General features: G+C 39.3%; 1 pseudogene; it reads left to right on the plus strand.

The window, feature by feature from the left end:
- Positions 1 to 9,729: 9,729 nt before the first annotated feature.
- LOC145396677 (5S ribosomal RNA) lies at positions 9,730 to 9,848 on the plus strand (annotated as a pseudogene).
- Positions 9,849 to 10,786: the final 938 nt, after the last annotated feature.

The raw sequence follows: 10,786 nt of genomic DNA on the forward strand, positions 1-10,786 counted from the left end.
ATTCATGGAGCAACTACACCAAGCCGAATGCTTCAGTAGATTGTACATAAAAACAGTTTATCACCTGTTAGCTAAGGTAAGGTGGCAATGAAAGATTATTATTTTCCCTCACAACCCACTGGTGGATACTGAATACTGATAATTCATAAATTAAAACTATGCAGGCTTTTCCCCTAAATACCCCGACAAATCATGGGTGAGCATTATGTGCTGGTGCTCATTATACAGCACGAAATACAGTAATCAAAATATTGCCAACCACATAAAATAATCTGCTTGACATTTAAGTGCAGGTTTCTGAGCTAATTTGAGTCAACAGATGTTAGGAAGCGACTTGACAGGCAAATTAGGTTCATTCACCAAACTATTAAAAAATAAAAAAAAATAAAAATAAATTCTAAAATTGAAAAGGGAGTTTCTACTACATTAAAAGATTTGAAGCTCAAACAGTATAGGAAAATATTTCAATCTCATGCAGCACCTCAAGATTTTCCATGCAGCTATTAAAACAGCTCAAGATGGTAAGATAAAGGCACTTTTTTTTCACGCTATTAGAAAGGAAAGAGAATAGTAATAGGAAAAAAAATACATTTCAGTAATACAGTAAATCCCCCAATTATCCACCATAATTCAGTCAAAGCCATGTTGACTGGTGTATTTATTCAGTTACTGCAGTACTACCCCCAGCCCCTCTATGGAAGCATATCCCCCACAAAAATCAAACTATACTGTACTGTATAGCTACAGTATTTGAACACAGAGAGGACAACCCCAAACAGGGTACTCCTGAAAAACTGTACAGTACTTCACAATAAAATATACTGTAAACTGTACTCACTATATTGTAGTATTATAAAAGATTTTGTTGAATATTCCTGTGTGGTTAGTACCATACTCTCAGCTGATGCCATAAAAAGTGGACAAAGTTGTAATTCAGCCAGATTTTTGCTTCTCAGTTAATGACTTTTGTCAGTTTATGTGGCATCAGATAACTGGGAGTTAACCCGTTAACTGCTCTATACAGCCTGGGCTGTTCCAGGTGCGACTGCTCAATACAGCCCTGGCTGAGCAGGTGAATTACAAATATAGTGCCATGGTGACCAAGGCCGATCCATGTAAGCATGTTTGAGCCTTCAAAACCAAAACCGAAAATTAAAACGAAACCCATACATTCCAATAGGGAATCAGACACTTCAATGTTCATCCATGGCTTTACCAAGGTAAATATTAAGCTAATATTTCGTTACTACATACTTTGGCATGTGTTCTCTCAATTCCTAAGATAAAATTTGGCCTTTGGGAAATTTCATTTTTACCCCTATGTCTGCACACCACAGACACCTCCAAAAAACCACCTGCACAGTTAATGAGTTAACCTTACAGTAGAAAAAAATCTTGTATCATTACAAACAAACAATAATGTAAAAAAACATTCATAACTACAGTCAGTCTGTTTCCATTTGACAGAGCCTGGCAAATGTTAAAACATGAATATTAAGTCAAGGGTGTATAAAATTCACTAAAACTGAGAGGCAGCAATATATACCAGTAAGGTTATCTGAAGTGCTTGAAATAACTGGACAAACCACAGGCTATAAAATGTGTTGTGTCCACTGTACATTCTGTAATAATATAAAAACATAGGCAACACTACACTGTTGCAACCCTCCACCTGACCAAGCACATACCCCCCCCCCACCTCCCTGCACACCTAACCAAGCACAAGAGCATAATGGCCGTCCCCCTCTCCCCCCTCTGTATAATAAAGACATTAAAGCTTCAAAATTTCAGTTGTTTATCCATGGTAATAAATGAAATTATGTGCAGATCTCATGAAATTGACTTGGGCCTTTTTCATCTTGGCGGCCATTTTTTATGATCACATAATAGGTACAATCATGAAACTTCATACATAGATATTCATATAATCATTTATCATATACAACTTCTGCCTCCTAAGTGTAATAATTGCAATGTTTTAATACACCGGGCCCTTCAGATTCCTTGCATAAAGATGTGCCGATACCAAGATGTTGGCCGATACCGATACCCACTTTTCAGCCAATACCAATACCAATACTCCGATTATTTTTTATATGCTAGGAAGAAGAAACCAAAGGCCATGGGCCTGCAATAACTGTTCCTTCCAAGAGAAAAACAAAATGCAAAAGAGAGCCAAATTCAAAATCCGATCATTTTGAAATGCCTGGACACACTGCATTTGAAGGACTGGAGATCATAGTTAGCAAGAAATACAGAGAGAGACAGTTCCAGAGTTGACCTGTTGCATAAATGATGGACTGGGAAAAATGGTTAACTCTTGCATTAGAGAGTTGGACAGAAAAGGGATGAGAGTTTGCTGCTAGACAGGCGCTACTAACAAATTACCGATACTTTGTCGATACTGATACTTTTATTTTGATTTCATTTATCTGATTTTATTTTGATTTATTTGATGCTGGTACCGTGAGTGTTGTTAATGCAGGAGCAATATAGTAATCGATAAATAATATTAATATATGATAATGTTACATCATACATGTAATTATATTGTAATATAAAATCATAACCATCCATTATCAGTGTCATGAAACATAAGTGTCTTGAATCACATAATAAAGCAGAAAAGTATTGGAGTATCGGCCATATTTTTACCTTGCAAAAAAAAAAAAAAAAAAAAAAAAAAAAAAAAAGGGCCGAAACTGCTGATACCAATACCAATACTATCGGCACATCCCTACAAAAAACTGCTTAAGTCACAGCATTCTACCTATCAAAAGGCACCAGTTCACTATATGACAGATAACTATGTGAAATTCCCACCGTCACTAACTCAAGAGTTGCCACTGATCGCCAGCTAGGTCAGTAGGAAAGTCGGGCTACTCATGCAGCCGTCATAGTTATTAACATACCGTATGTAAGCTATTCCTGATGTTATTCTTTACTAATTATATTAATTTCCTAGATACGCTTTAGTGTGATAAATGCACGAAAACATTACTATAGAAGCCCTGAAAGCACACTGGGAGTGACAACATTCATCACATATTTACAAGTCTCTAGCTGCACCTTTGGTTTGAAAACCATATAAATTAGTTTTCTAAAAGAACAATGCTTTATCTCCAAATGCTGAAGAAAATCCGCAAAGTTTTTCATAAGAAAATTGTACAATGTATAAAACCAAAATCGTGCAGAGATGAGACCACCAGCTGAAATCTGACGATGCCCAGGGCTCCAAAACACCGTACAAAAAATCTAACTAACTGGGGTTTTGTGTACTCTGAACAGGGTATTCCTCTAGACTTCAGGAAAAACTTCAGTCTTGGCACTGTCCATTTTTCTATGCAATGGTTTTCCATGATCTTTATACAGCAGGTCCAGCGGGGCAGTAGACACACGTGAGTTTGGTATTGTTTATGATCGTAACGTATGATCTTCAGCCGTGTCATGCTACTCTTTCTTAACCCCTCCTATCCGGGTGGCATGTATACATAACAACCTGGGGACATCCGGGTGACATGTATACATGATCAAGTGTTTTGTAGTATTATTGTTATTATTATGATTATTGCATCATATTACGATAGCATATTATAATTTTTTATTACAGGTTCAGCTGAGAAATTATGGTTTAAATAGAGGTGATTTTTAAGAAAAACACCTGCTGGTGGTTTGGGTGGTGAAAACAACCCCCGGACATGATGGGTTAACGAAGACTTGGTCCATGTTTCTCATAACACTATATATTTTTGTTTTGATGGACAAATGCATTAAATGGATATAAAATAAAGCTTATCAATATTTATGGATGGAGAGAAAATTAACCATCCCAATACAGAGATGGTAGACTCAAACCACCAATTTTTTATTCTGTTTGACAATATTATGGCCTCTCTTCCTTGCAGCAGTGAGTAAAATAATGTTGTTATAATTTCTCCCTTCCTTTTAGTGACAAAGAGGGCACATAAAATAAACGGGGTTTAGCTGACTGACTTTGATGTTGAAAATTAAATAACCTGGTGAGGAGTGGCAGTTTTTCCTTGGTTAGTGACATCGGAAATTACATGACTCTATAATTAATATTTTCTGAGTTTTGGCCCAGAAACGAAATCTTTATGCCACCTAATGATCCCAGTCCCAGCGATGGTATACCTTCCTCTGACTTTGACAGGTGGAGGGCAAAAATAACAATGCTAAAAATCAGTCAATAATCACATGCATATTTCACTGATGTGTCTTCTCTGTGGCACATAAGCTAAGAAACATTAGGAAATCGCCACAGCCACAAAGAAGACAAGCCACTTTCATTGTACCAACACCAGACATTCTTCAACTGAGAGAAATACTGTACCAACAGTCAAGAGCATCAACAATAACTTGGGGAACCTTTCTATCTCACAATTCTAAACCTATCTAAAAACCTATCCAAAAACAGAAAAAAAATCTAGCAATATATCTAACAACTATTTCTGGCAACATATCCCTGTGTATCTACAGTATGTAATGTGTTTATCTACCTATCTACAGTACATGTACCTATCTATCTGTTTATCAACTTGAAATAATGTTGAGTTGTTCCAATATGTTAGCAAGAAGACTGATGCTATGCATGAAGTGCAATGGAATGGTTGCAGAACTTTATCTACTACTGGTATATGTGGGAAACTTGCTTTTTATGCTCTTGTTGCTTTAACCTGATCCACAATTATCATCTTGGTAAAGTTTAGCAAATAAAATCATGCTAGTCATAAAGAAGTGCAAAAGGAAGGATGTAAATCTGGAGTATTTGTGTTAAACTACCATTGAGCTACATGAAAACTGCTGGTAAATGGACAAAAACATGGACTGTTATGGTGAAAGAACTCTGATACATAATTGTGCACAGCCTAAATAATTAAGTAAAAAATAAAGATCATTTTTATCCTTAGACTCCCAAGAATCAGACTCAGCTGAATAAAACCATTTGGTGTTAGACAGAAGAAATCTGTTTCTCTCCCACTTAAGAATATTTGATTATTGGAGACATACCAACTTAAAGATTTTATTAGGCCTTGTTACTAGTACAGGTCCTACGAAGCTGCCAGCCTGACAGTGTCAGGGACTGATTTCTGGCACTGCATCATCACTGTTTTTGTCATTGATTAGCATGTAAAATGAGAACTTAACTGAAGTAAGTGGCCTTGTATACCATAGTGATGGAATAATTTGCCACATGGTCAATGGTCTAAGTAAAGGAGCTGATCAGATTAAACATCATCATCATTATCCATCATCACCATCTACTGTCATCATCATTCAGTCCACCTTCCTTTTCCCACCAAAGGATGGGGTGAAGAAGTCTCAATAAAAATATCCTAAGGAGGAGAACAACTGTTAACATACTGTCCACATCATTTTGGCATAAGTAATATGGAATGGATGCTGAGTCACAGTATTATCAGTGTCTTATTCTGAAACTGAGCTACGGGGATTAGGTTGCCAAGGAACAAAAAATCTCAGCCAAATCACATATCTCATGTCTTAAAAGGGTGGTAGCAGCAGTAGAGGTAAGAGCAGCTGTAGTTGTAGCTGCAAGGGTACAGCTACAAACTGAAGACTGCGGTGACCAAGACAATTGTGGCGAATGTGGTTCTGCGAAGTTCTTCATAACAGTCAAAGAGTATTCCTCCAGAGATATAAAGTGGCCAGTGCACCCCTGGTCATGCCAAGAAGAAAAAGGCAGCAGCAGGAACCCCAGAAGTAGCAGCACCACCACCACAAACCTCACACGTTACAGTTGCAGTTGTAGCAACAACCCCACATGTAGCAGTAGCAGCATCAGGAACAGCAGCACCAGTAGTAATGGTGGCTCCTGAAAAATGACAAGTTTTTAGGAAATATACTCACGTGTGTTGATAACCCTTTGTGTGTGGAGTTCAATATGGACCTTAACCTGCCCCGTCCCGTAGACGTATGGGTACGTTGCAACGATTTGCATTAGCCCGTCCTGTTGACATACCGGTACGTTGTGCAATTGCAAGGTCCCTAATTTGCACAATTTTCAATTTTCGGGCGTGATTTTTCGTATGTATACACGGGACACCTTCCTCTATTCCTCTACAAGATGCCAAGCAGGGACAATGCCTTACACCGCATAACCTCCTCCCTCCCCCCATTGTCTCGGCAATTCACCTGTTACCAGTGACCTGGCCAATAAAGACATTCAGGGCCAGAGTGATTCCCCAATCGATGACAATGTGGAGGACAAGGTTTACATACCATTAGAGGAAGAAACAGTCAGAAATGATGATCAGGTAATGTGGGAGAAAAAGGTCATGAATGGTGATTAGTTAGTGAGTGAAACAATGCTTACAATGCCTATATTACTGCTTGAAAACCAATATACTCTCATACTACATATAAATTCATACCAAGTAAATAAATAAATACCGTTTATGAGTGGATAAAATAGTTACCCTCCCAAAGAACTCGTTTTCTTTGGTGCCAGCATGTTAGACAACCCAGTCAGGTAAGGAGGAACTCCTACCTGGACTGAGTATTTTAAACCTCAGGTGAGCGATTTCTCTATGAATTTTCGATGTTTCTCACCAAAAGCGAAAATACCTGTATATATTCGTTTTCGTTTTTAAAGACTCCAACATGCTTGCATGTGTCGGCCTTGGTCAGCTAATGGCGGCTCTCCACGCTGCACCATCCATTGCAGCCTCCCTGTTCAGTCCCTTAACCCTGAGGTCACACTTAATGACCTCGTCCCATGTCTTTCTCGGTCTACCCCTCATAACCCCACCCCCAATATTAACACTTCTCACCTTCCTCACCCAATTATCATCCCCCATCCTCTCCACATATCCAAACCATCTCAATCTACCTCTCCTCATCACAACACCAATACACTCCAGTCCCATCCTACCTCTCAACTCTTCCATCGTAAACCCAGCCCCTCCAGGCCTTGGACGCAGGGACGCATTACACATCCACCTAATCACTGTCATTTCTGTACGTCTGAGCCGGCGAATATCTTCCTCCATGACTGCCCAGGTCTCACTACCATACAGCATTACACTCCTAACACATGCTGCATACAAAGACCCCTTAGCAAGTAGGGAGAGTCCTCTCAATGTCAGGAGAGGCAAGAGCTCTCTGAACTTCTTCCAACCACTTCTCACCCTAGCCACAGAGCTAGTAGCTCCAGCCCCATCTCCAGCACACAACATGTCTCCCAAGTAACAAAACTCTTCCACACACTCAAGAGATTCACCAGCAAGTTCAATCCTTTCACATCTGACAATCTCCACCTGCTCACCCCGACACGCCGTACACATAAAATCAGCATTATCTCGCAGTCTACCTCTGATACCACTACATCTCTTATGCACCCATTTATCACACACACTGCACAAGATGGAATTACTTCCCACGCCCTTGTGGCAAACTGCACATGGCCACTCTCCCCCGTCTTTGACAGTACTGCCACCAACCCTAGATATCATCACTTTTGTTTTATCTGCATTTACCCTTAAACCCTTGTGCCCCATACCATCTCTCCACTTCTTAAACCTTTCCTCCGCCTCCCTTTCGTTCTCTGCAATCAACACCAAATCATCAGCATATAACAACTCCCATGGGAGTCCGTTTCTAAAGTCACGTGAAAGGGCTTCAAGTACCATGATAAACAACATGGGACTCAAGACTGACCCCTGATGAACACCAACATTCACGGAAAACTCATCACTCAAATCTCCATTCACTCTTACCTGGGTGTGAGCACCCACATACATAGCCATAACCACCCTAACCAGCCACTCCTCCAAGCCAAGCTTTCTCATTGCCCACTTCACCACCTCTCTAAGGACTCTGTCAAAGGCCTTTTCCAAATCAACAAAAACAAAATAAAGATCCCTTCTCCTACCGATATATTTTTCCTGAAGCTGTCGAACAATGAATATAGCATCAGTGGTCCCCCTACCTGGCATAAACCCAAACTGCATTTCATCAATATTCACTCTTTCTCTAATCATACCTTCTAAAACTCTCTCCATATTATATATATATATATATATATATATATATATATATACTGTCCAGTAAATATGTAGCCTAGTTATGGTACTAAGAACTCGTGGCAAACAGTTAAGTGAAAAATGTCAGAAAGAAAATTTTAGATGGTACATAAATACATAATACTGGTACAGTAGTTACACAAGCACTTACACTAAAGATAAAAAGAAAATCACCAAATATAAAAGTGAAACAGTAATGGGGAATAAATAGATGCAAGAACAATACTGTAAATTCGGACTGGTTTGGGTAATGAACTGTTCATTCCAGACAATACTGGATAATACCTAACCTAACCACAACACTGGATCATACCTAACCTAACCACAATACTGGATCATACCTAACCTAACCACAATACTGGATCATACCTAACCTAACCACAATACTGGATCATACCTAACTTAACCACAATACTGGATCATACCTAACCTATCCACAATACTGGATCATACCTAACCTAACCACAATACTGGATCATACCTAACCTAACCACAATACTGGATCATACCTAACCTAACCACAATACTGGATCATACCTAACCTAACCACAATACTGGATCATACCTAACCTAACCACAATACTGGATCATACCTAACCTAACCACAATACTGGATCATACCTAACATAACCACAATACTGGATCATACCTAACCTAACCAAAATACTGGATCATACCTAACCTAACCACAATACTGGATCATACCTAACCTAACCACAATACTGGATCATACCTAACCTAACCACAATACTGGATCATACCTAACCTAACCACAATACTGGATCATACCTAACCTAACCACAATACTGGATCATACCTAACATAGCCACAATACTGGATCATACCTAACCTAACCACAATACTGGATCATACCTAACCTAACCACAATACTGGATCATACCTAACCTAACCACAATACTGGCTCATACCTAACCTAACCACAATACTGGATCATACCTAACATAGCCACAATACTGGATCATACCTAACCTAACCACAATACTGGATCATACCTAACCTAACCACAATACTGGATCATAACTAACCTAACCACAATACTAGATGATACCTAACCTTCTGAGGCAGGCTTGTTTAGAATAATTACCTTAAAAATACATAAAAGCATATACAGGGGAAGAAATGTATGGTGCATACAATATCAATGAGTACCAATAAAATAGTTTATACCGGGTAAATAAATAATTTCCACCACAACCAGCAATAAAGTATAATAAAATCAATGTACAGGATATGCAAATCAAAATCCAAAACACGGACAAGGGACAAATTTCATTAAAAAAAAAATAAATAAATAAATATAAAGTCATTACAATGGGAAAAAGTGTCGGATAGCAAGAGTCAAGGTCTGAGTTGCCTTTTAAGTGAAGACTACCCATCCAAAGGTCAGGGAGCCACCTCATAACACTTAACCTGACTGGGTTCCTGTTGCTAAGAGAACCAAAGAACTTCAGCATAATTCAACACCACCACTAATGCTGCCGTCACACTGGGACAAAAGTGGCTAACATGCTAGCCAGTTTGGCGACCCGCTAGCCAAACTGACTAACGGTGAGTGAGATTTCGCCTGCGAGGCAAAATGGATGACAATTCTCGCTCACAGCTGGTTGGTTGGATTAGAACTCAAATAAACCTATATTAATTTTGTAATTGGAACGGCCATACCACGTTCAGTACACCGCTTCCCGTCCGGTCAGCGAAGTTAAGCAACGTTGGGTCTGCTTAGTACTTGGATGGGTGACCGCCTGGGAACACCAGATGCTGTTGGCATCCCTACGTGTCAAGTGGGGTTGGTGGAGGATTAGTGCCCCTCCCTGTAAAACAATTAACTCTAAGCCGTTGGCCACCCCATTTGGGATACATGGCGTCTGGCAATGAATGAAAAATGAGAAATTGTTCTGTTATTCACAGAAGGAAAGTTTAACTAAAATTGTTTGGAGAGAAAATATTCTGTTATTCACAGAAGGAAAGTTTAACTAAATTTGTTAAGTAAATACAATTTAATTCTTGTGGTTTTTGTTCACTTTTATTCAGATTTTGATATGGATCCTGCAGCTAAGAAAACTCTAGAAGACTGCTTTGTGGCTCTGAAGTTGCTAAAGTACGTGAGGCGGTTACAGAAATTGAGGAAAAGGGAGTGGGTATTCCGTGGTGGTTTGTTTACAAATGACCACGGGGCGCCAAGGCACACGACACTGTTGGCCGTTTCGGTGCGCAAAAACACACGAGTGTGACGGACACTCGACTCTGGTAGCCGTTCCCACTCGCGAAACTGGCTCGCGTTAGCCACTTTTGGTCTAGTGTGACGCCGCCTTAAGCCAGCACTTCTACCCACTGAATTTATGAACACTTATACAAGCACATCTCATTCATTCATTCATTGCCAGACGCCATGTATCCCAGACGGGGTGGCCAATGGCTTAGAGTTAATTGTTTTACAGGGAGGGGCACTAATCCTCCACCAACCCCACTTGACACAAGCACATCTAACCACAGAGATTCTACAGGTGAATCACAAAATCCTAACTGAACCCCTTCAACAAATAACATTTTAATAAGTAATATGGGCAAATTACTTATACAAAAATTGTTGTAATATGGGCAAATTACAAAATTATCCTAAATATTTAGCTATCTGAAATTGATTCATTCAAAAAACATTACACCTCTTGCACGTCTAACTACACAAATTTCAAATATTTATAAAT

The sequence above is a fragment of the Coenobita brevimanus genome, chromosome 38 (assembly GCF_032717465.1).
Source record: "Coenobita brevimanus isolate Jiangsu-jjx chromosome 38, ASM3271746v2, whole genome shotgun sequence".
In the NCBI taxonomy this organism is placed as follows: Eukaryota; Metazoa; Arthropoda; class Malacostraca; order Decapoda; family Coenobitidae; genus Coenobita; species Coenobita brevimanus.